Below are 23,670 nucleotides of genomic sequence, written 5' to 3'. Positions count from 1 at the left end.
CTCTCCCACTCCGGAGCCGTTGTAAACTCCCTCACCCCATCTCAATTACAAGAGCCCTAATAGGCCCTCCTGTCCCAAGTGACAGGCCTCTGCAGGTGTGCAGGAGGCGGGGGCAGGACGGCCAGCTGATCCGTGTGGCCAGGAGTCTTAGGCTCGCTCCACCATGCTCATGGCACCAGGCCTGAGTCTTGCAGGTGTGCAGCAATTATCTTGGCCCAGTTACCTCATCGTTGCTTAGGGTGGATGGAAAAAATAAATAAGGCGCACTGAAAAGGCTGTTATTGCAAAATAGGAAAAGCCTGAGAGACAGGCAGGCCCCCCAAATGGAATGCTTGATTCCTTCATCCTCAAGATGTCCTGTCCACACTTCAATCAAGCCAGTGGCTTCAAGAACTGGCCCCCCAAGACCGGAGGCAAGGAGAGGAGACAGGGGTGCCTTCGGGATGATAAAGCTGATCAAGTTGGTAAGATCCATGGACTTTGGCCTCCCCTCCTCTCTAGCAGCCGTGCTTTTCCCCTCCCCAAAGGACTTCAATTCCTGGCCACCCCACCCCACCCCCACCAACAGGCGGCAACAGCAAACAGGGACTTCATTTTAAAAATCTGCTAGAATTTGAGATTTCCCAAGAAATCTTCATCAAAGAAGTCACCACAGTGAAGGCAGAGCATTGATCGGATTATCTCACCCTTATCTCATGTTCAGTAGAGTCTGTTTATTTGGAGTGTTAGTGTGAGGTGTGCGCCATATTGTCAGGACTCGGGTCCTCTGTGGCAAAGCATCCCCTTGGGGTGCATGAGCTAGCAATATCCTCAGCCTTCAAGGCAGCCGGAGCCCCCAAGGTGGTGCCTCCAGCTCAGAGAAGCCTCCCCCATTTACTCCAGAGGGACAGTTCATAGTAGTATTGTCATGTAAGCATCAACACATGAAAAGAGTTGGGAAGCATTGCTCTAAAGATCTCATTTCCTCTTGCTCTGCATCTTCCCCCAAACCTCCTTATCCTCCTTGAACAACCAAAGCTATAAGGATCCTTCCATTGGCCAACAATGTCCTCTGTTGGACACTGGGGATTATGAGGCCCCAAGGGTTCCATGATTTACCTGAATTCATACAGGTAGAGGTGCCATGGTGCCAGAGCTAGGACTGGAACCCAGGCCTCCTAGCTCCCAGTTGAGGTCAGCTCTAACTGCTCTCTGGCTTGGAGCAGACATTTTCCTGGTCTCCTGTACTCTGGAACTTTCTTCCAACCCCTTGTCTGTCTTGCTGCTTTCTGCCCTGCTGACCAGGTGCTGATTTGAACTTCCAGGCTACTGATCTCAACAACCAGAGCCTCAGGAATACATCCAATAAGAACTCACAACTTTCATGTCTCTTGACTCAGAGGGGAAGGTGGCGGAACCTTTGCTCTAAACTGCTGTTCCTGGCTTCAGTCAGAGAGGAACAACAAGGTATTCTCAAGAAGGCCACCACAGGACAGCCCTGTGTGTCCCACACGGACATAGACCGCTAGCAGCTGCAGCAGGCTTTGGCTCACGTCCACTCCGGGAAAGCTTATTCTGAGTTTTCATCCTTTTCACAGCGCACTGGTGCTGGGGTCACCATGGCACCCAAGAGTCATCAGTTCAGAGAGGGCTTCAATGCAGGCGCCTGGGGGGACTGTGGGATGCCACAAATATCCTTTCTCCAAGCAATTCCAAAGTCTGGAAATAGAGGAACTTCTGTGAAGATGAGCAAACTCTACAACCCTTGTCAGACCCTACTTGACCCCACTCAAAACCCCATCTGAGCATCTGTCCCCATCTGTTTAGAGACGTGAGGGTTATTTTCGGCACTGTCTGAATGAATGTTCATCCTTCTGTAAGTAAAGGGCTTCCCACCCCAGTTAGGGATGGCTTAACCTGACCGGTCTCCAGGGGGTACCAGGAGATGATGGATGTGTTCTAATTCTTCATCAGGGCAGGGGCAGGATGATTCTTACTCTAAATGCTTATCCTCCAGGTCAATAAAATGAATAGTTCCCACATAAGATGTCCTGCCCACACCTCAGAAAATTGACACAACATATCATTTCATCCAAACTATAGCTCACAACCATTTGGAGATTGGGTAGAAAATGATAAGGTAGTAATATGAGTTGTCGAAAGAAGTTCAAGATTTATTAAAATAAAACCAATAGCAATATATAGTGGTGACAGGAAGCTGAGAAGTGGAACAACTTTTCTGAATGGCAGTTTGACAAACATACACTAAATCTCTTAAAAAGGCATCACTTGACTCAGTAATTCTAAGGATTTTACCCCTAAGGAACTAATCAGAAATGTGTACAAAGATATATGTATGTAAATTTTCATCACAGGAATTCTGTGTAGTAGGGAAAAATAAAAATAGCTTAAGTGCTTAATAATGAGGAATCATGGGGGGGATGAATAAATAATGATATATTGCAACATAGCCATCGAAATAGGGAATTAAAAATTTGCATTAAAATAAGAAACTTTGGGGGCACTTGGGTGGCTCAGTCAGTTAAGTGTCTGCCTTTAGCTCAGGTCATGATCTCGGGGTCCTGGGATCAAGCCCTGCGGCAGGCTCCCTGCTCAGTGGGGAGTCTGCTTTTTCCTCTCCCTCTGCCCCAACCCCTGGCTCATGCACACACACACATTCTCTCTCTCTCAAATAAATAAAATCTTTCAAAATTAAGTAATTAATTAATTAATTTTTAAACTGAGGAAGTCTTTCCTAATATAATCGCAGATAAAACAAAGTCAGGCTACAAAACAATTTATCCAGTATTATTTCAGTTTTATAAAAATCTTTGTATGTGACTATACATGAGTGTGTGTGTGTGTGTGTGTGTGTGTGTGTGTGTGTGTGTTGATTAGAACAAATATTTGAAGGCTACACCCAAAGTTTTCCATAAGGAGTGTATATTGCTTTTAAAATCAGAAATGCAAATGTTAAGGAAATGAAATTGATTCCTGCAGCTAAGAAATAGGACAGTGGAGTAAACCATATCTTTTCTTACTACTGATCAAACCACCTCAGCCCTACTCTCAGCTCTCAAATAGAAATTTTCTCAGATATCAGATCTTGTCCAATCAATACCCTGAATCAGCTAAACTCATCTAAGGCATGAACTTAGTTTTATTACATATACTTTGCATTGTGTAATTTTATAGGTAAAATTAAATATTCCTCACCCCTTTCACTTGTGAGAAAATACATGCCTTTGCATGTCTAATGTTTAAGACAAATATTTTCCTAAACTTAAGGGTCTGGGACTTTCCCTGCCCATATCACTGCCCTCACTTCCTTTCCGTAGAGCATCATGCCAAGAGGTCCACCAAGGCAGAGCTTTCCTGTGAATGGCCTCATATTAAACCTATAAATTACTTGACTTTCCAAAGCCAGAGAGATCCTGGGGATTGTAGCCCCAATATTAAGAAGGTGATACCTACAGGAAGACAGACCACAAAAGATAAGCCAAATGGTAATTTTGCTTAAGAAGTCCCCTTGTGGAATGTGAACTGGTGCAGCCGCTCTGGAAAACTGTGTGGAGGTTCCTCAAAGAGTTAAAAATAGACCTGCCCTACGACCCAGCAATTGCACTGCTGGGGATTTACCCCAAAGATACTGATGCAGTGAAATGCCGGGATACCTGCACCCCAATGCTTATAGCAGCAATGTCCACAATAGCCAAACTGTGGAAGGAGCCTCAGTGTCCATCAAAAGATGAATGGATAAAGAAGATGTGGTCTATGTATACAATGGACTATTACTCAGCCATTAGAAATTACAAATACCCACCATTTGCTTCAACGTGGATGGAACTGGAGGGTATTATGCTGAGTGAAGTAACTCAGTTGGAGAAGGACAAACATTATATGGTCTCATTCATTTGAGGAGTATAAAAAATAGTGAAAGGGAATAAAGGAGAAAGGAGAGAAAATGAGTGGGAAATATCAGTGAGGGAGACCGAACATGAGAGACACCCAGCTCTGGAAAATGAACAAGGGGTAGTGGAATGCGTTGGGGTGACTGGGTGACGGGCACTGAGGGGGGCACTTGACAGGATGAGCACTGGGTGTTATGCTATATGTTGGCAAATCGAACTACAATAAAAAATATACAAAAAAATTTTAAAAAATAAATCTAAAAAAAAAAAAGAAGTCCCCTTGTGTAAGTCTGAGAAACCATAAAACGAACTTAGAGAGGACTTACTCTCACTGGTAGGAATTAGCCATCATAATTGAAAGGACTCAGAAAGATTTGTAGTGGCATAAAGGGTGGTTTTTGCCACAATGCAGGTCCTGGGAACCACTACAACTTAGCTATGCTTTATCTTTCACATCCACCAGCACATGCCTCTCTCTCTCTGCCTGCTGTTGCCTCTGGCTATCCAGGGAGTAGCATCTAGAATTTAGGTTCTCCAGGTACGTCCAGGTGACCAGATTCACTCCTTTCTCCTACCAAGCTCCTAAAACTGCTATTCCTTCAAGAATGGCTGATTAGAGGCACTGATAGGAAAGCAATCTGATTGAATTATTCACATTAAGATATAAACTGACCATAGTCGTAGGTCTCCCTATGGGTATCTAATTCACGTGTTTGGGAACTATAGTCTTTGAACCATCTGCATTAGGGTCACCCAGGTGCTTCTTGAAATGATGGGTTTCTGGGTGCCACTCCTTTCAGAATGAGAATCACTCCTGGTAGACTCCATGGATCTGCATTTTAAACAAGCCCCTTTGATTCTTATGCACCCTACAGCATGGTAACAGGTGGAATATGGAGAGTTGATGTCTTGGTCTACAAAAGCCTTTACAGAGATGACACACTTTCCACTCCAGGAGCACCCACATCAAAAAACAAGGGTGAGTAATTCCATTAACACTAAATGCTTCTTATGCAGCAGATGCTGTTATCATCTGCATTTTCACAATGCAGAAACTGAGGATCATAATGATTAGGGAACTATGCTGAGGTCACACAGCTCTTAAACGTGGGATCGAGCTTTCGAACTCCAGCAGCCTTAAGAAAGACTCCTGAGGACCTACTTCAAATATCAAGTTATAGCCCATCTCAGTCAGAGCTTCTCCAACTTAGCTAAGACAGACAGCAGTGCCCAAACTTGAAAGGTTGTGAGGACATCCCTAAAAGGAGAGAGAGAGAAACAAAACAAACGCCCGACTTAAGTGGTGAATTACTTAGAACACTACATTATGTGTCAATTCTCACTGAACATCTTGGACACCAGTTTAGGCTGGTTGATGTATTATAGTTTTGCCTAAGAAGGCTCAGAACTTTGAAACTGTTCCCTTTTGTGCTTTGATTACACATTCGTTCTGACTTGAAAAAGGATTATGTTGTGAGGAGCCCCACGCTCCCTCTCGCAGAGGCCGGTTGTAGCTATTTCCATCTGTAATGATTGTTTAATGACTCTTTAAGAAAGTGCTGCCTGAGGTTCTCTAATCACCGAATTTTTATTAAGCATTCAAGGAAATCACACAGGTGCAGGATTTCCTCAAGGACAGGCAAGCTATGACTTGTGCAGAGGAGGAAAAGCAGTGCCGATGGCAACGTGACCCCTACCCCACCACCAATGCAGGAAACCTGTACGAACACAGATGGAACAGCACCTTGGTGCTCCCAAAGGGAGAAAGAGGGATTTAAGAGACAAGATAGACAGGAGCAAGAGATGGGAACCAGGAGCAATAAATACTTTTAAAAAGACAGGAGTGAGGTCTAGAAAGATCATGAAAGGAAGAGGGGTCAGAGACTCTCATCTCCCCTTACATTGTAAGCATCCTGGAGACCCAAGACCCTTCACATCAGGGACTGTGGAAATCTTCAACTCCACTTAGAATGAACTTTGGAGCTGAGTACTTCAACAGTGACTGGTGAGCCAGCCATTGTATGAGCTGCTTATGGTGAATGAAGCACAGTTTTTATCTGTGAGAAGCATAGAGTCAGGGTTGGGGGGTGGGAGTCGATGGGGAGACACAGGTGATACTGCAATAGTACCTACCATTTATTTAACCTCTGATGCACCATGCATGGCTGAGTGGTTTGCAAACATAATTAAAGGACATTTTTCCCATCTCCAGATGAGAAAAACTGAGACAAAGTAGTGAGGCTCCTTACTCCAAATCACATAGCTAATAAGTGACCAAACCAGCATCTGCACTGAAGTCTGGCTCCAAAGCCCATGCTCCTAACCCCTCTCCTAGACAAAGCATTGATCTTGGAATTACTGTGTATGTGGAGAGCAAGATGTGTCCAGGACGTGACGAAAGCCCAGAGAAAGGATGCTTAGCCCAACTTGGATTCAAATTCTGGCTCTAGCCCTTACTAAATGTGAGACCTTGGGCAAAGAAGTTACTCCTTTTCAGCTTTAGTTTTTCCATCTCTGAAATGGGTCCAATTATATCAAGCCTGTGAGATCATCTTAGAAAGAAAGGTGATAATTACATAAAGCATCCAACACAGCACCATCTAGCAGGTTACATAGTACATGCTGAGTTAATGTTGCTTTCCATCCCCTTTCTGGCTGCTTTGCAGCTGGGAAATGGTGGGGGCCAGCAGCCCAAAGCTGAAACAGGCACAAAGTGCACTGCTGGTGGTGGTATAGACAGGGAAGCCTCTGTGCGGAGTTCTCCAGCACTACCTAATGAAAACTAAGAAAATGCAAGGAGGTCCTTGAATGGGACAGACATGGGCTATTCATCACAACATTGTCTTTAACAGTGGGGAGTGGGAAGCAATCTAGGTGTCCATCACTTAGAAATGAGTCAGGAGATTAGGGGGGTTGTCTATTTTGGAATACATTATAGGAGTCAGGGGTATTGTTCTATCCATATATAAAACATGGATAAAAAAAAAAAAAACATGGATAGAACCTAAAAACATAGTTAGGGAGTAAAATGTAAGAGTCAGAAAGAGATCCACAGCCCAGTTCCATTCATATAAACAAAGACTACTTGCAGACTCAAAATAACATTGTGTATTTTGTAATGATGCCCAGGGTACCTAATATATGTATCTCAGTGAACTATGACCCCCAAAGATGTCCACATCCAAATCCCTAGAATCTGTGACTATGTCATGTTCTATGTCAAAAGGGAGTGAAGGTTGCCAATCAGCTGACCTGGAGCTGAGCAGCGTCATGGATTATCCAGGTGGTCCCAATGTAATCACTGAGGCCCTTGCAAGTGAAAGACGCAGCAGGAGAGTGACTGTATGAGGCATACAGGTGAGACTAGACCGGCCAATCCTGGCTTTGAGGATAGAAGAGGGCTGGGAGCCAAAGAATGCAGGCAGCTTCTAGAAGCTGGAAAAGGCAAGAAAACAGATTCTTCCCTTGAGCCCCCAGAAGGAACACGGCCCTGCCAACAAATGAGTTTAGTCCAGGGAGACCCATTTTGAGCTTCTGACTTCCAGAATGGTAAGATAATAAATTTGTGTTGTTTTAAGCCACCTTATTTGTGCTAATTTGTTACAGCAATGATAGGAAAGAAAAAGGATGCCAGACACATTAGCATGAGCCCTGGCTGTGGAGGAGGAATGGTGGGAAGATCAGAAAGGAAGGGGCTGCTGCCATGACATTATGCCCCATGCAGAGGAAGACTCCAAACTCAACACTGCCTGAGGTGAAGGACAAGAGGGAGAGAAAGGAGAGAGAGGAAGTGAGGTTGGGGGTGAAGGGGTGGGGCGGGGGGGACAGAGGGTGGAAACCCAATGGAGCTGGTTGGGTAGGTGGCACATGTTGCATGGTGAGCCCTGTGCAGCACGTGCTCCAGGTGCACTGAGTGAATCAAGGAGTGGGTGAGGACTGACAACCCCAAAGGGGGTGCACAGTAAAGGAGAAATCATATTCAGGGGGATCAGATTCAAATAGCTTCTAGAGTGAGCTGGAACCTAGTCTGGGTTTTCCATGAGTTCAGAGTGGGATACTAAGCTATCTTCCCAACCACACTTAAACAAAAACTACTTCTGAGGGAGCCTGGGTGCCTCAGCTGGTTGAGGGTCTGATTCTTGATTTTGGCTCAGGTTGTGATCTCAGGATCCTGAGATCGAGCCCCTCGTGAGGTTTTGCACTCAGTGGGGAGTCTGCTGCTCTCCTTCTCCCTCTCTGCACACACTCTCTCTCTCAAATAAATAAGTCTTAAAAAAAAAAAAACTACTTCTGAGTTGGGTATAGAAAATTAACTTTAAAAAGCCAGCTTTGCCTTTATGGTATATTAAACCACTATAGCAATACCAAGTTTTCAGAATCTCTTCTAGAAAATGGAAGAATATGGAATATTTCCTAACTCATTTTATGAGGCTAATATTATCCTGATGCTAAAACCAGATAAAGACAGGACAAATAAGCTACAAATATCCCCCTTGTGCTTAGTCCAAACATCCTCAACCAAGTATTAGCATATCGAATCCAGCAATGTATAAAAAGAATTAGATACTACAACCAAGTGGAATTTATTCCAGGTATGCAAGGCTGGTTCAACATTCAAAAATCAATCCACTGTATCTACAGACTAAAGAAGAAAAAAATCAAGTGATATTAATTGATGCAGAAAAGGCATTTGACAAAATCCAACACCCAATCGTGGTAAAAATTTCTCAGCAAAGCAAAGCTCCTCAGCTTGACAAACAGCATCTACAAAACACCCGCAACTACCATCATGTTTAACAGTGGAAGTCTGAATGCTTTCCACCTGAGATCAGGACCGGTCAAGGATGCCTCTTCTCACTAGTCTTATTCCAAATAATACAGGTGGAAAGGTGTGCTTACTGGGCCTCCCTGGGTTCCCCCAACAATAGGACCTCCAGCTCACCCCAAGGCAGATGAGACCTCCAGGAGGCAGCACGCACCCCTCCCCATGCCTCCATGGCACCAAGTCAGTCTGAGGTCCCTCCCACTGCCCTCTCTCACGACACGCTTTCATTCTTTTTTTAATAAAAAAAAATTCCTCTCCACATCGGTTATTTGATGCCAGCCCTCACTGCCTCCTCTCGCTCTTTTGAGTTTCCCAAGTTACCGTCAATCCAGTCCAAGCTAAGAGAGAAGAATCCAGATGGCATGCTGTTTCGTAACACCTGAAATCAGAATAAGAGCTTACCTTTTATAACCCTCCACACACACAGCGAAACGCTTTCTTGTTCATTAGCTCAGCAGCTCTGAACCTCTTTTCTCGGCCCTGTGCCTTTCCTTGGCGCCCCGCTGCTGGAATGAATTGCTCCCTCCTCTGAGATCCCATAGCGCTTTGTCCATGCACCTGTTCCACACCGGACACTTTCTATTCCAGCCCTCGTTCAGGTCTCTCCGGTCCCCTGCCAGCCCAGAAGGGACCACACAGTGATCGGCTTAGCATCTTCTCCCCAGCACCAACCCTGCGCTCCAAAAACGCAGTTTGGGTGTCGTTCAGTGAAAGAGAAAGGTATTATTGGCACGTGGAAGGGACTCGGTCACTGGTGGCTGGTGGGATGTCGGACAGATGAAGGCGCTAAGGCTTTGGACACACTGAAGGACTCCATCAAGGTTACACAGCTAGACGGTGGCGGAGCGGGGCTTTGACACAGATCTCCTGGCTTTCATTTGGATAAACAGACACTTTTCACCCACTGATGTCCTGCCCTGTGGCTCTGGAGGGACCATCCCCCAGGAAAGCAGCTGATGGTTTAATTCATTCCTGGGCCTGGAAGCTAAAGGGAAAGAAAGAGCCTCGCTCCTGCCGAGCGGAGGCCGCACAGAAACAGAAAAAAAATAAAAATAAAAAATAAAAAAAAACTGCCGGGACTCTCAGAGCCTCTGGAAACAGAATGCAAACCGCAGAGCCCAGCCTATCACAAGTTCAACAAAGTTTTTCCGTGTTGAACTCTGAACTTTGAGAAGTCTGGAATCTTTAGCAATTGCTTATTGCCTGCAGGATAGATGCAGTTAGGCCCGTGCCTTCTGGGCATGCCCTTAGCTGCAATCCTCATTGAAGTTCCTGTGCTGCTGCTTTCAAAACTGCTCAAATTCCTTCACTCAAGTGTTCTTAGCACTTATGTTGATAGGGAATACTTCAAAGGGTACATCTTTACTTTATCAAATCTGATCTAATTTTGCAGATGGAATCAAAGAGGTTCATTTTGAGTCTGGTCGAGTTTGCCAACCGGCCCGAGGAGGAGGCGTCGATGCCTTGTCCTCCGTGTAATTAACCTAAACCGAGAAGCCCCGGGAGATGGGGGGGGGGGGCTGGGGGGCCGTGGGGGAACCTTGGGCCGCGCAGACCCCAGGCCCCCGGGGAGGACGCGAGGGGGACACGAGGAGGGGAAGGACGGCTCCCCTGCAGCCGGGCGCTCGAGGACGGCATGGGTGCTGTGGGGTGGTTCTCTAAAGAGAGAGACTAGAAGGAGCTTCGGGGTGCCTGGCGATCTTGCGAGGTGCTGCGTGGGGTAGGGGAGCCCCGGACCGGGCAGCCAAGGCCCGGAGTATTAACCTTCACCCTCAGCTGCAGGTACAGTTACGCTTCTCTTCCTCCCAACCTGGCACTTTCTATAAAATCCAAAACTTGATGTCGGCTGCTAATTTGCCCCTGATACCTGTGTTTGAAGCCGGATCCGGGCATAGATTCAGCTGCCTAGCCAGACGGTAATTTCCAGCCGAGCTATTATAATTGTTACAGTAAAATGTCTGTCTGCATGCAACACCCCGGGCTGGGGGAGGGAGGGAGGGGGCAGAGGCATTGATTTGGGCGTTCAGAAAAGTTCTCCGTGGCTCAGAAGAGACAGTTCTGGCTGCTTTTACTTTATTTTGGATAAATACATACATACATATATATATATTCATTGAAATCGAACACAAAAGCGAAAGGGGCTTCAGTTTTCAATGTCCTAAGCTCTGGGGTCCCCCTTTTTTAAAAAGCTTTTCAGAAACTCCCACACACAACCTGCCCCCACCTCCTTGGCTTTGGACACTGGAGGGAGTCACGCTCATCCAGCAGCCTCTCTCGTGGAGCCTTTGTGTGAGGCCCATGCAAATTGGCCATGAAAAGGCTCCCAGGCCGAGTTCTCTGCCCACAAATTCTGGTCGTCATGTGGGTGGGTGTCACAGTCCCTTTCCCACACCGGGGAAAACCAGGCCAGCCCTGGGAAGGAGGAGGACCCGCCTGAGCCTCCAGGACTCCCTAGATTGCGGGGCCTCTCACCCCCTCATAGGAGCCCACCCAGCTGTCTCTCCCCAAATGCTTCTCTACCCAGCAGGGACCCTCTGGAAACAGATCTATAAAGACAGAATCCTAACCTGGTCTTTGAGGGCCCTATGACCTGTTCCAGCTCCCTCCCCAGCCTTCTCTCTGGCTGGGGCTAGCTTCATGGGCATGTGATAATGTGATATCTGCAGCCATATAGGGTCCCACGTTCTCACTGCTTTGTGATTTTTAAAAATATTTTATTTATTTATTCATGAGAGACACAGAGAGAGAGAGGCAGATACACAGGCAGAGGAGGAAGCAGGCTCCCTGTCGGGAGCCCAATGTGGGACTCAATCCCAGGACGCCAGGATCACACCTGAGCCAAAGGCAGACGCTCAAACACTGAGCCACCCAGATGCCCCACTGCTTTGTAATTCTTAATAGTTTTTTAATAAGAGACCCACATTTTCATTTTGCCCGGAGCCCTGCAAATAGTATAGCCAGGTCTGCCTTCCACCATGCTCTGCACACCTTTCTGTGCTTCCTCCTGCCAGGAGGCTCCACACTTGCAATTCCCTCTGTGCAGAGTGCTCCTGCACACCCCATCCCCACCATTGACACCACCCTCTACTTACCTCACTCCTACCCATCCCTTGTATCTCGGCTGAATTGCCACTTCCTCCAGGAAGTCCTCCTTGCCATCCAACTGGGTCAAGTCCATAGGCTCACAGAGCACCATGCTCCTTTCCTCCATAAACTCTTTCTACGGTTGCAATTCTACATTTATCATATATTTACACACATTGACTTATAGTCTATCTTCCCACCTGGAATAGAAGTTGAAGAGAACAGAAACCACATCTGATTTTTTGCTCACCACTATAGCCTCTGTGCCTAACACACCACTGGATATGTAAACGATATTCCATAAATATGTGTTGGACCAACGACATAATGTAAAAAGAGGAAGAAGTTGAGCTTGGTGGTTGGGAGGCTGCCTGGCTTCATAGCTGCTTCTGCTGTTGGCCGTGCAATCTCAGGTGAATTCCCTGACCCCCTGAATTTAATTTCTCTCATTAGGAGAAAGGGGATAAAGTGAGCTATTTGCAGAACAATTGTGACCTTTAGATGCAACGATGCGCATGGAGGAGTTGGGACCCACCTGACACAGAGCACCCCAAATGTCCAGCACTGTTATTATAGGATGGCTGGTGTGTACTGCACATGAACGTTTAGCATTTCATTTGCCTTCAGAACAACTGCACATGGCAGGAATCGGTATATCTAGGGTGGCACATCTAGCAAGTATCCGAGTAAGACTAGAAGCCAGTGCAATCCATCTCCTTGGCCTGTGGCTGCACCAAAGATGTCATAGCTCAGAAGGGACAACAGATTGCTTCCCAGGGAGTTGTGAAACTTCAGGTTCCAGTTCTGATTCCATTTCTCACTATTTATATGTTCCTGACCACTTTTCTTAGCATTCTTCTTAATTCCATCATCTATAAAACATGAATAATAAGAGATGCATCTCAGAGAGTTGCTATATTAAGTGAGAAAAACTGCATGAAGCGCTTGGCACAGGGCATGGATTGTAGCAAGCATTCTGGATACCTTAACTCTCAGCTACGAGTAATCCCACCTGCTGGAGCGGCTCCCGTTTGCTAGAAGGAGCCGAGTGCCGCCTCACACTTCTGCACTGCCTTGCTCCCACTTTGCAGCCAGCAACATTTCTAAAGAGGATTCAGATCACTTGTACAAGGAAGGGCAACTCTGAGGTCTAGGATTCCCTCAACCTCCAGCATTCTCTAGGTGAACTGTAGTAGCAGCAACACAACCCCTCTGCTTTCCAAAGCAAGGGATGCTATTCCCCAGCATGCAGGGTTTTCCCAGACCAAAGGCCTGGGCACAGACCTCCTCTTGCTCCTGCTCTCCATCCACTGCACCTTGGGGAAGACAAAGGCCAGCACAGCAAAGGGCTAATCCTTTATGTCTCCACAAATCAGCAGAAGGGACAACCTCATGCAGCCAGGATGGCTAGAATGTGCTTATCTAGGATGGAAGGAGAAATCCAGTGCTTTCCAAGTGATCAATAACCTAAAGCTTCAAGGAAAGGAAAGATCACACCATACTCCATCCAGCCCACTGCAGACCCCTCAGCCCACAGGAAAAACGCTGTCTACCTGCTGAGGGTATGAACTCAGAGATCATCCCTTCTTGTCCTGCACTCAGAGTAAGTTTAGGCAGATGGCGAGGGGAAGTCAGGTGTAGCCAGGGGCCTTCGCTGCCATTCAAAGTCATGTCCCCCCATAAGCTGGGGTACCCTGGAGTGATGCCTTGAAGAGGCTGATGGGGGGCAGAGGGGTCCCTCTACCATTTCCAACAGAAAGCTTCAGGTTTGTCTCATAAATGTACACAAGAGAAAGCTGAAACCTATATAATGCCCTAAGACATCTCGGCACAGACAGTTATCAGCCAAGGAGAGGCCAGAGGTCAAGCCTCCCAGTGCCATGCCAGCCTGCACACTCCACCCCAGCACTGGGGCTAACAATGATGGATCTGGACAGTGAGGTCTTCACAGAAAAATGATTTTTGAAGAAGAGAAAAATCACTGAGCCAGAGAAGCCTTGAGAAAAGGTTTTCCTGTCCTATTTTAGGAAAGATAGAACCAAACACAACTGTGTGGCCCCTCCCCAGGTCCCTCCAGCTCCCATAGTGAGGCAGAAGAAGATCCTCTCTGCAGGAGAAAAGTGAGGCCACACCCATTCCTGGAGACCTCCCGGTGTGTTCCTTCTCACCAGGAGCCTCCTGAGCCTGCCAAGCACCAGCCATCAGCATCAGAAGCACATCTGTGAGTAGGTGTTAGCTCTAGAGAGCCAAGGCCAGCAGGCTTGGCTTTGGGTGGATATTGTTGGGTGCTCGTCCCTCAATTCTTTTGAGTCTGGTCTCATGGCTTCGGAGCCCCAGGCTAATTAGCTGGCCCTGAAGATGTTACCAATTGAAGGAAAATGTCCTGGCAGAGGGCCCTGGAACCTGCTCAGGTGGGTCATGAAATCCAAAAGATTTGGATTAGGAAGAACATGAAAAGTTACCTAGACTGACTTGACTCTACAGATGATAATGCTGCTAGTTCAGAAAGAAAAGGTAACTTGCTCAAGTTAAGAAATGTACAAATATATAATAATAGAGCTATGCCTCTGGGGTAGAAGAGAGGAACTGTTGTGTCTCATCACTCCCCAAAATGGAACTGCCTCAACTCAGCCCAAGTGCCTCCTCTTTCTTGAGCCTCAAGACCCTCTCTGCTCGGTCTTCCACTTGCCCCCATGCTCAAAATCTTATTCTAAAAAATCACTGTCCCATTGTTAGGAAGGCCTAGCTTCTGGGTGAGTTATAATACCCTTCCATCTACCACCCCAGTTGACTGAGCCAGCCATATAGGGAACATTTTCAGGAATCGTTGGCCCATCATAATGGAAGTACTAACCCACTGAACTGAATGAAGTCAGTGAGGTCAGGATTCTTGACACTGGGGCAGCCCATATCTCATGGCCCCTAGAAGGACTCCACTTAGCTTTGTCTTACCCAAGCTTTCCTTCCAAGACAGTGGATCAGATTAACAAGAACCAACCTGGAGAAAGTGGGTCGTGTTAACCAAGACTATTAAAAAGGGTTTTCATTTAATTGGGGGGACATCAAGGTCCGGGCACTGCCCCTCCACTCAGATATGAGGAATCAACCAGGAATGGACCCCATTTTTCAAATCACAGAGCAGATAGAAAATCAACCTGCAGCTAAGGAATATTTGCCCTGGTCAATCGAAATAAGAAACTGGTGACAATGACAAATCAGCTTCCTATCTTGATGGGTAACATTCCTGGCTCATTAGTTGCCTTTGCTCTCATCACTTCCATCCATTTCTTTCCAATTCTTAAAATGTTTTAATTTTTATGTTCATTTATTCATTCCTTCAAAAAAAAAAAAAAAGTGTCAAGGTCCAGATGTTGACCAAACCTTCACCGCCACTCGACACACTGTCTCTGCTCCCCCCACCCCCTCCCAGCCAGCCTCTCCTCCAAAATGAGCCCACGATGAAAGTACAGCAGGCTCCGTGCATTTTAAAGAGTTAGCCTATTTTCAACTATAAAATAATATGTGGCATAGAAAACAGCATGTAGGATGAAAAAAGATCCTGTTTAGTTTCAGTGTGACATTTGCCTGGGGGAAGAAGTGCAGAGCTCATTGGCAAGCCGATTGTTGAAGCCCTGACCAGTCAGTTACAAAGTGTCACCATTTAATATGCCAGTCAGCTCTGCCTTTTCGAGGCCAATCACTCCTTTTGTGCTGGGGACAGAGTGGGGGCGGGGGGCAGAGGAGAAACTGAGTAAGAGGGGATGGGAGGCGCAGAATGAAGGAGGTAAGGGGCACTCGAGAATGGACGGTCACAGGGGGGTTTCATTGTTCAGTCTCCCACCACCGCCACATGAGCCTCACCGGTGCCCACGGGGGCCGGAGCCCAGTGGCTCTTGGTCATGGTAGCTGCCCAGGTGAGGCACCGTCAACGGAGGACCCCAGACCCACCCAAAGTCAGACAGGGGTAGGGTGGGGTCCCAGGGTCCCAGAGCTCACATATGTCCCTAGAGCTGGGGTCATCTTCTGGTCCCAGGTGCCACTGGAAATACCAGCTTCCAAAGCGATGGGCAAAAAGGTCAACACATCTGAACCTATTACCGCCTCCTGCAAGCTCGACACATTGCTGTGTTTAGACATCAGTGCAAGATCCTGGCTCCCTTTCATGACTCTGAGCTTTGTATCCAACTTACCATTAACAGGGTTCAGGTAAGGCAGGGCTTTGGACGCCCCCCCACCCCCGCCGCCACCACGGCCCCCTCTGCAGTCTGTCAGCCTTTTCTTCATCAACTATATTTGTTACAATCCAGTTCTGTCAACTGTCACAGCTTACATACAGACTGCCAGTAAATATGTCTTTCCACTCATTAGACATTCCTCCCAGTCACCTTGGGATTTCTATCTTGTCTATCTCACTCCAAAAAACTTTTGTTCAGAAGTATGAGACACCCACTGAGCAATGTCAGCTTGCGGCCATTACCTCAGGAAGTGACAGGATACACCCAACTGTCACTCATTAAGATCCATTTTTTCCAGAGTTGATGTAAGTCAGACTTTGCCCCCAAAACGAATCATGATTTATTTAATATATTTGCTTCTACAAGTGTCAGCTCATCAGCTTAAAATGTTCCTCCTTTAACTCTATTGAGGAACTGTACAGAAAGTTTTCTTTGAAACCTAGTTTTTGCTTTAAGGCTTAATAATTAAAACAGAACCAAGAACAGTCAAGACTCTGCTCTATAGGTGCACTTTGGTGGCCCCTGGTTTTATAATTATATGTACAAAGCAGTCGTGTTGGAATTATCGCTGGACACGCTGGGAAAATTGCCTCCCACTGAGCAAGCTGGCTTTTTCTGCCGGGCGCACCAGGCTGGGGCAAGATGAAATGAAAACCTGGGATGGTTTGAAAGCGGCGACAAAAATAACAATTAGGGAAGCGAGGAGGAGAAAAATGCAGTTTCTTAATTGCTCGGCCTCTGTGCCAGCGGGCAGCTCCCCGCCACACTGCAGGAGCGCGGGGACCCAGGAGGACCCGACGCTGTCCAGAGGCCCCCGGAACGCGGGCAAAGGTGCATCAGCCACAGCTTTTCGGGAAAGATGCCTGAGGCCTGGCTTTGACCTGGATTTCAGGAGAGATCAAAGCCAAAGAGGAAGGTGATTTGACGGGCTGATGGCTTCCTATGGGGACCTCCAGCCCAAGGTCATTTCCAGCCATGCTCCCCTCTGCTTCACATTCACTCTGGTTGGTCCTTTCTCCTGGGAGAAGAGAAGGTCAGGCACCTTGGGAGGCACCACTTGGAGAATGAGAGCAGTGCCCAGCGACTTGGCGTCCTCCTCAGCCTGACAGCAGGACTACAGCTAATTCTCACCCAGTACTGAGGCTTGCTTGCCTCCAGCCCAGGGCCCAGGGCCCCAGGTCCATCCTGGGGTCAGCCCCACCAAAAGAACTTAGTCCCCCGACCCAGATAGGCAGCCACGGAAGGGTTGGTGCTGGACAGCTGGAACAGCAGGGCAGAGTCCAAAAGAAAGGAGAAAATCCATGTGAATTGCCCAAGAGGAGATCAGTGGTCTGGGGAGAAAGTGAGGCTCTCATCGTCAAACCTGTTTATACTCGACACCCACGTGTCGGAGCGTGGCACGGGAGACCCAAGCCTCACTCGGGCATCTGGACTCAAAAGAATTCAAAGCCCCTTGTAGTTGAAGAGCTTAAAATTTCAAGACTACAATATTTTGTCAGGTGTTACTTTTTTGTTTGTTTCTGTATTATCAGGACACAGTGGGTCTCCACCCTCAAAATTCCTCCTACTAGAGGCTGAGGGCTCAAATTTTACCCCCACCTGTGGGTTAGGGCATCTGTCCCTGGTAGATACACATGCCCTCGGGCAGCAGGGGGAGCTGGGAGTCTGAAGGAAGAGTCTGGAAGTAGGCAATGGAGCAAAGGCACCCAGGAGATGGAGGTGTCCCCACCCTCGTCTAGACAACCTCATTGCTCACTTAAATCACTACGTTGACTTTCCTGTTTCCATGTATCCTTTCTCCAACAGAAACCACTGATGATCTTAAAATTCAGATTGATCACAAAATCTCCTGATTGCACTCACAACCCCCCTCATTTAAAACCTTCCAGTGGCTTCCCGTTGCTCACAGGATAAAAGGAAAACTTTGTTAGAGAGCAAGCAAGGCCCTGCCAGGTCAGTTCCATGCCTTGCTGGCCTCACCCTAATCCCGGTCCCACCTGTCTCATCCTAAGATCTAAGTGTCTCTGGGGCTTTGTGCCAACTTGGGTCACCTGAGACAAGGGACACAAAACCGGTTTTGAGCCAGGTGCATCTGGAGGTAAACAACAACACACGGCCACCCCGGAGAGGGACAGGAAGAAGGAGAAGAAAGGGGAAGAGCAGTAGGGTGGCTGCCACTTGGCCACAGCACCCTACAGTTACCACCGGGGTTTCCCAACAGGTGAGTCTGATTGACTAAACCAGTCACGTGCCCTTGACCTAGCTGCGAGAAGACTGAGGAGTGGGCACAGTCCCCTTTCACCGCTACCCCCTCCAAGGACTCCTAGGGCAGAGAGTTCCCCAAACATAAGAAGGAGTCGCAGATGCTGGCCTCGGATAAAAGAAAATGTCTTCTCTCAATTCAGCTCATTGCCAAGGTATAGCTTTCCCAGGGAAACTGGCAAAAATCCTCCAACTAGGCCTTGTGGGGTGAGGGTGGGGGGACATGTTCCATCTCTCTAGCTCCCCAAATACCAGAACAAGGCCATCTACCACCAAGCACCAGCCACATCCCTATCCTGCTCCCCGACCTGGCATGACAGGCAAAACTCAGAGAGGAAAAAAAACTCACATTGAAAGTCAGCCTGCAAATGGAACTCTTTCATGTTGGCCAGGATCCACAGCTCGGAAGGTAAGATCAGATATGGAAGTGTTTGATGAGGTTAAGTCCATTTCCAACCCTTCATTCTGGCGTTTAAAGCCATCATCTGTTTTAAGAAGTGAAGAGCTTTAATGTGTGGGGGGTTACAGAGGAACTGGGCTCCTGCTCCGCATAGAGCACCAGGAGGCAGGGGCTGTGGAAAGTTGTGGAACCTTTTTTCCTCCAGCCCCATAAGGGAGAGAAGCCCCTACCTGCTGATCTCTAAAAATGGCTGCTAATGACATACAGCTATGTTGAAATAGGGACCTGTGTTCATTATAAATCAAGGTGGGAAATGTTCGAAATAGATACATCGCCTTAGAGGCACTGAGCCCGAGGAGGGTCCCTTCCCCAACAGGAAGAAAAGGAAATGGATGTATTTTCTTCCTCTGTTGGAAGGCTTGCCCCAGAGTGTCAGTAAAATCCTATTTCTTTCATGAATGCATTACTGATGAGTGACTCCTTGTTCTTGAACTATTAGTGCATCTGTTGTCTACACCACTGGCTTCACATAGTATAAGATCATTCATTCATTTGTTCATTCATGCACCAAACCCTCATTAAGCCAGCTGTGGGCTACTCAGATGGTTTGACAGAGAAGGCAGTTTGAAGATCTTCTCTTAACAGACAAAGAAACTGAGACCACTCTGGGCATGGGGTTCATGGTGTGCATGGGGAATGACTTGCCCAAGGTAACACCTGCCTTAGTGGAAGCTCTGAGCTCCCATAGCTCCCAACAACTGGTCCCCGTTGACAGTTTAATGTCCTCCACCTGGGCTATGTTCTTTCAAACACAGCTAGCACCATGCACTTCAATCTGTTGACATGTCTCTCCACCCCATCAGAACTATTAGCTTCTAGATCAGTGATTCTCAACCTTGGCTGCATATTGGAATAAGGAGAGCTTTTAAAAATGCTGATGCCAGGGCATTACCCCAGAGATTCTGATTTAATTAAGATCATAGGGCATGGCCTGGGCATTGGGATTTTTAATCCCACCACCACTACCCCTGGGTGGTTCTAATGAGTCTCAAAGACTGAAAAGCACCACTCCAGAGCACTATTTCTCAAAATTGAGTGAGCATACACATCACATAGTGGTGACCGGGCTAAAATGGAAATTTCAATTCAGTAGGTCTTGGCTAGAGCCCAAGATTCTGCATTTCTAACAAGCATTCAGATGATATGAATACTACTCGTCTGTGAATGATACCTTGAGTAGGAAGGTTCTAGAACAGGGTTTCCTAACCTCAGAACTACTTGACATTTTGGGCTGTATAATTCTTAGTTTGGGGTAGGAAAGATACAGAGGGGATTTTCTCATACATTACAGAATATTTAGCAACATACCTCCACCCAGTAGATGCCAGTAGCACCATCTCCAGTTGTGACAACCGAAATGTCTCCAGACACTGCCAAATATCCCTTTGGTTGGGGGAGTTTAGTCACTCTAGTTGAGAACCACTGTTCTAGAGGGCACATGTTGAAGCTAGCATCTTGAATCCTCTATCTCTTGATTGAAAGCCCTTTCACTGTACCACATTGCCCTGTGTACTCTCTTTTTCCACTCATCTTGTTTCCTAAATTTGTAAGTTATTAAATGTAAAGATTATATCCCGTTCATTAATCGGTCAGTGATGCAGCAAATACTTGGTGAATGCCAAGCAATGTGCTAAGCCTTCACATAATAACAAAGGTACCTGAAAGCTATGATGCAATATCGCTTCAATCCTCAACATAGTCCTTGGAATTGAGTCCTGGGGTTAGCTCCATACTATACATAAGATAACCGAGGTTAGAAAAATTAGGTAACTTGCTCCGAAACACATAAGTTATAGAAACAAAATGATGCAAAGATAAATAGGATACAGAGCTTCCTCAGTGGAGTTCACGATCATGCAGTCAATACAGACATCTATGCTCCTGATTCTACTTTGATGTGGAAAACACTAGATCAGCAACCTGGGCAGAGGGGTCACTCAAAGAGAACAGTCAGTTCTACTCAAGGAGCGGGAGGGAAGGAAAAGACCTCACACAGTAAGTGATCATTGAGTTAGACCCTCAAGGATGAGAATTTCACAATCATCCATTTACTTATCTATCCTCTACATTCATTCAGCAGACTGTGAGCCTCTTAAGGGTAGGGACAGACTTTACTTTTCTATCTTCAATTCCTGGCATGGTGCAAAGTGCACAACAGGTGTTCAATAAATGTTGGGTGAATAAGTAAACCAACAAAGTAGGTGGAAAACAGTGACATCCTGGGGAGAACAGCATGAGCAAAAATAAGGAGGTGTGTGAGAGTGCTGTGTGCCAGAAGAGGGGTAAAGGGGTCAGAGGCATGGGCATTGGGGGAGGAGGTGGGCAAGAGATACACAGGTCTCTAACATTCTGATTCCTGAACAGAGCAGTTTGAATCCCTCTCACTGTGCTCTGAGGAAAGGCAGGCTCCAGAGTGTCTCCAAGCCTGCTGGGTTCCTTTTCTAAAGAACAGAAGCCCCTGTCTCAGGACAAGGCAAGTTTCTAATGAGTGCAGGGAAGTGAGATAAAGAAGTGTGACTTCATTTAATATATGAGGAAGGAATCTTGTATGTGTTTGGTTGTTTTTGGTTTTTTTTTTTTAATTCCCACCATCCCTCATGAAATGATGGATTCAAGCCTTGGTGTCAGAAGCTGCTAAAAAAAGGGGGGGAGACATAATTGGACATCTAATGTCTCCTGATGGAAGGACACAATACACCTATGAATCTGATCACATCCCTAGATGGAGCTACCAATGGGCAAGCAACAGAGAAGACAGAAGAACATGTTAAACTTCACCATCAGGATGCGAACAGCAAAGTCCAGACTGTCGGAAATCAGTGGGACAAACGACTGGGTTTCTTCAACAGATGAATTTAGAAGGGGCGGGGGGGGAGAAACAGAGAGAACTTATAGATTACATTTTTAAATGTGCTAATGGTTTTGCCATTATAGTTTTTTTTTTTTAAGTGGCCTTATCTCTTACAGGTAGAGACTGAAATACCAAAGAGATTACTGTTTGAGAGAAGGGTGAAAATACAGGATAGGATACCATTGGCTTTCAGCTGGGACTGAAGTTTTGAGCAGTGGCACCTATGTTTTGTCACACTATTCTTTTTTCTCTTTTTTTTTTTTTTCAGTTTTACTGAAGTATAATTTCCATACCATACAATTCACTCATTTAATGTTATAATTCAAGGATTTTTAGTGTAGTCAGAGTTGTGCATCCATCAGCACAATATTATAATATATTCATCACCCCAAAAAGAAACCTTGCACCCCTCCACCATAATCACCCAACTCTACCCACTCTTAGCCCTAGACAACCACCAATCTGTTTTCTGTCTTTATAGATTCACCTGTTCTGAACATTTCATATAAAAGGAATCCCACAACATGAGATCCTCTGCAACTGGCTTGTCCGTGGTGTAGCACATATAAGACTTTCATTTTTTTAGGGCCAAATAATATTCCATCATGTAGATAGACCCAATTTTATTTATCCATTCATCAGTTGATGGGCATTTAGGTTGCTTCCATTTTGGGGTTATTATGAATAATGCCACTATGAACCCTCATTACAAGGTTTTGTGTGGACTGTATTTTCATTTCTCTCGGGCATATACCTAGGAGTGGAATTGCTGGGTCATATGGCAGCTCTCTGTTTAACCACCTAAATTATCAAACTGTTTTCCAAAGCAGCTGTATCATTTTATATCCCCACCTGCAGTGTTCTGTCTCTTTTGTGTATATGTTTGAAATATTCCATAACAAAAAAAAATAGTTTTAAACCTACCCTCACAGGCTGAAAACAGCCATCACATCCTTACCATCTTGGACACTGTGGCTTTTCCTAACATGTCTGTTACCTTTACTCACACGGGCACTCTGGGATAAGATCACGACCCCTTGTAATTTTTTAATACCTTCTTATTTGTTAGTTTTTTAGACATGTGCCTTCCCCTTTCATTTTGGGAATGCAGTCTCTGAAGAAACCAAAAAGATTAGAGTCAGTAAATGGCCTAAAATGAGTTCTCAGAGTGGAGGGAATCAGAGGCAGAAGTCCCTTCCAGCAGCACAGCTAAGTAAACACAAATGTGATGACTGCCCCCAACATAATTACATAAAATGTAGGCCACAAAGGAAAGAATTGCTGTGGTAAGATGAGGGGAGGGGACTGTGTCTATGGAGCCCCAAGGTTAAATGCTGGGGCATAAAGAGATGTAAACAAGAGAAATCTTCCAGCACAACAATTTGGGCTGTAATGGCGCACAGAGTCCCATTCTGCAGGTGTACAGCAAGCACTTGGCTGCATTATTCCATCCCAGATCCCATTTTCTCCTGTCAAGAGGTCTTTGACTAAAGACACAATTGTCTTCCAAAGAAAGGCTGAAATGCCATGTGAATGACTTGAGTGATAGGCCGTAGCATCTTGGATGCTCAAGAAAAAGCAATGCTAATGGATTTGTACACTAAATAACATAGAAAGGGGGAGGGAGAAATGCCCCCCTAAGGCAATGCAACAGAACATCCCAGAGCCTTCTTCTGAGGCACTGGTAGGGAACCAAGGCACTGGGACCCCCTTCCAGTGAGGACAAAGGATGCCTGGGCTTCAGGGAGTCCGGGCCTGACTCTGCCTTCCCCTCATATTTGGCTGGAGCTGAGCTCTCTTTCTTAAATCCTCAAAGAATTAGCAGGTGTTCCCTCTCAAATCTGGGGCATGTAGCTCCCTGCCCAGTCTCCCACAAAAACGTCTCTGACCCAGGCCCAGGGCAGCCAGCCCTCTCGTGCACACCTGACAGCAAAGCCTCCTGGGAGATTTCCCAGCCCACCCAGCAAAATAGTCCAGCCCTTCCTAGAAGTTAATCAGTGCACCAGAATGCTCAAATGAGCACCGTCACAGGATAACGAGGTGAAAGAACTAGAGGACACAGG

At 46.4% G+C, this 23,670-nt stretch overlaps 1 long non-coding RNA gene across 2 annotated transcripts; it reads left to right on the top strand.

The window, feature by feature from the left end:
- The first annotated feature begins 1,113 nt into the window (after nucleotides 1-1,113).
- LOC111093005 lies at nucleotides 1,114-7,648 on the top strand. Of its 2 annotated transcripts, none has more exons than XR_005380620.1 (3): nucleotides 1,114-1,855; nucleotides 4,766-4,869; nucleotides 7,497-7,648. It is a non-coding gene; the product is annotated as an uncharacterized LOC111093005 (long non-coding RNA). The 2 variants fall into 2 exon arrangements; XR_005380621.1 differs by lacking the exon at nucleotides 7,497-7,648 and adding an exon at nucleotides 7,117-7,480.
- The last annotated feature ends 16,022 nt before the right edge of the window (nucleotides 7,649-23,670 follow it).

This window comes from Canis lupus, chromosome 28 (assembly GCF_011100685.1).
Source record: "Canis lupus familiaris isolate Mischka breed German Shepherd chromosome 28, alternate assembly UU_Cfam_GSD_1.0, whole genome shotgun sequence".
In the NCBI taxonomy this organism is placed as follows: domain Eukaryota; kingdom Metazoa; phylum Chordata; class Mammalia; order Carnivora; family Canidae; genus Canis; species Canis lupus.
This window is presented reverse-complemented; position numbering and strand designations above follow the sequence as displayed.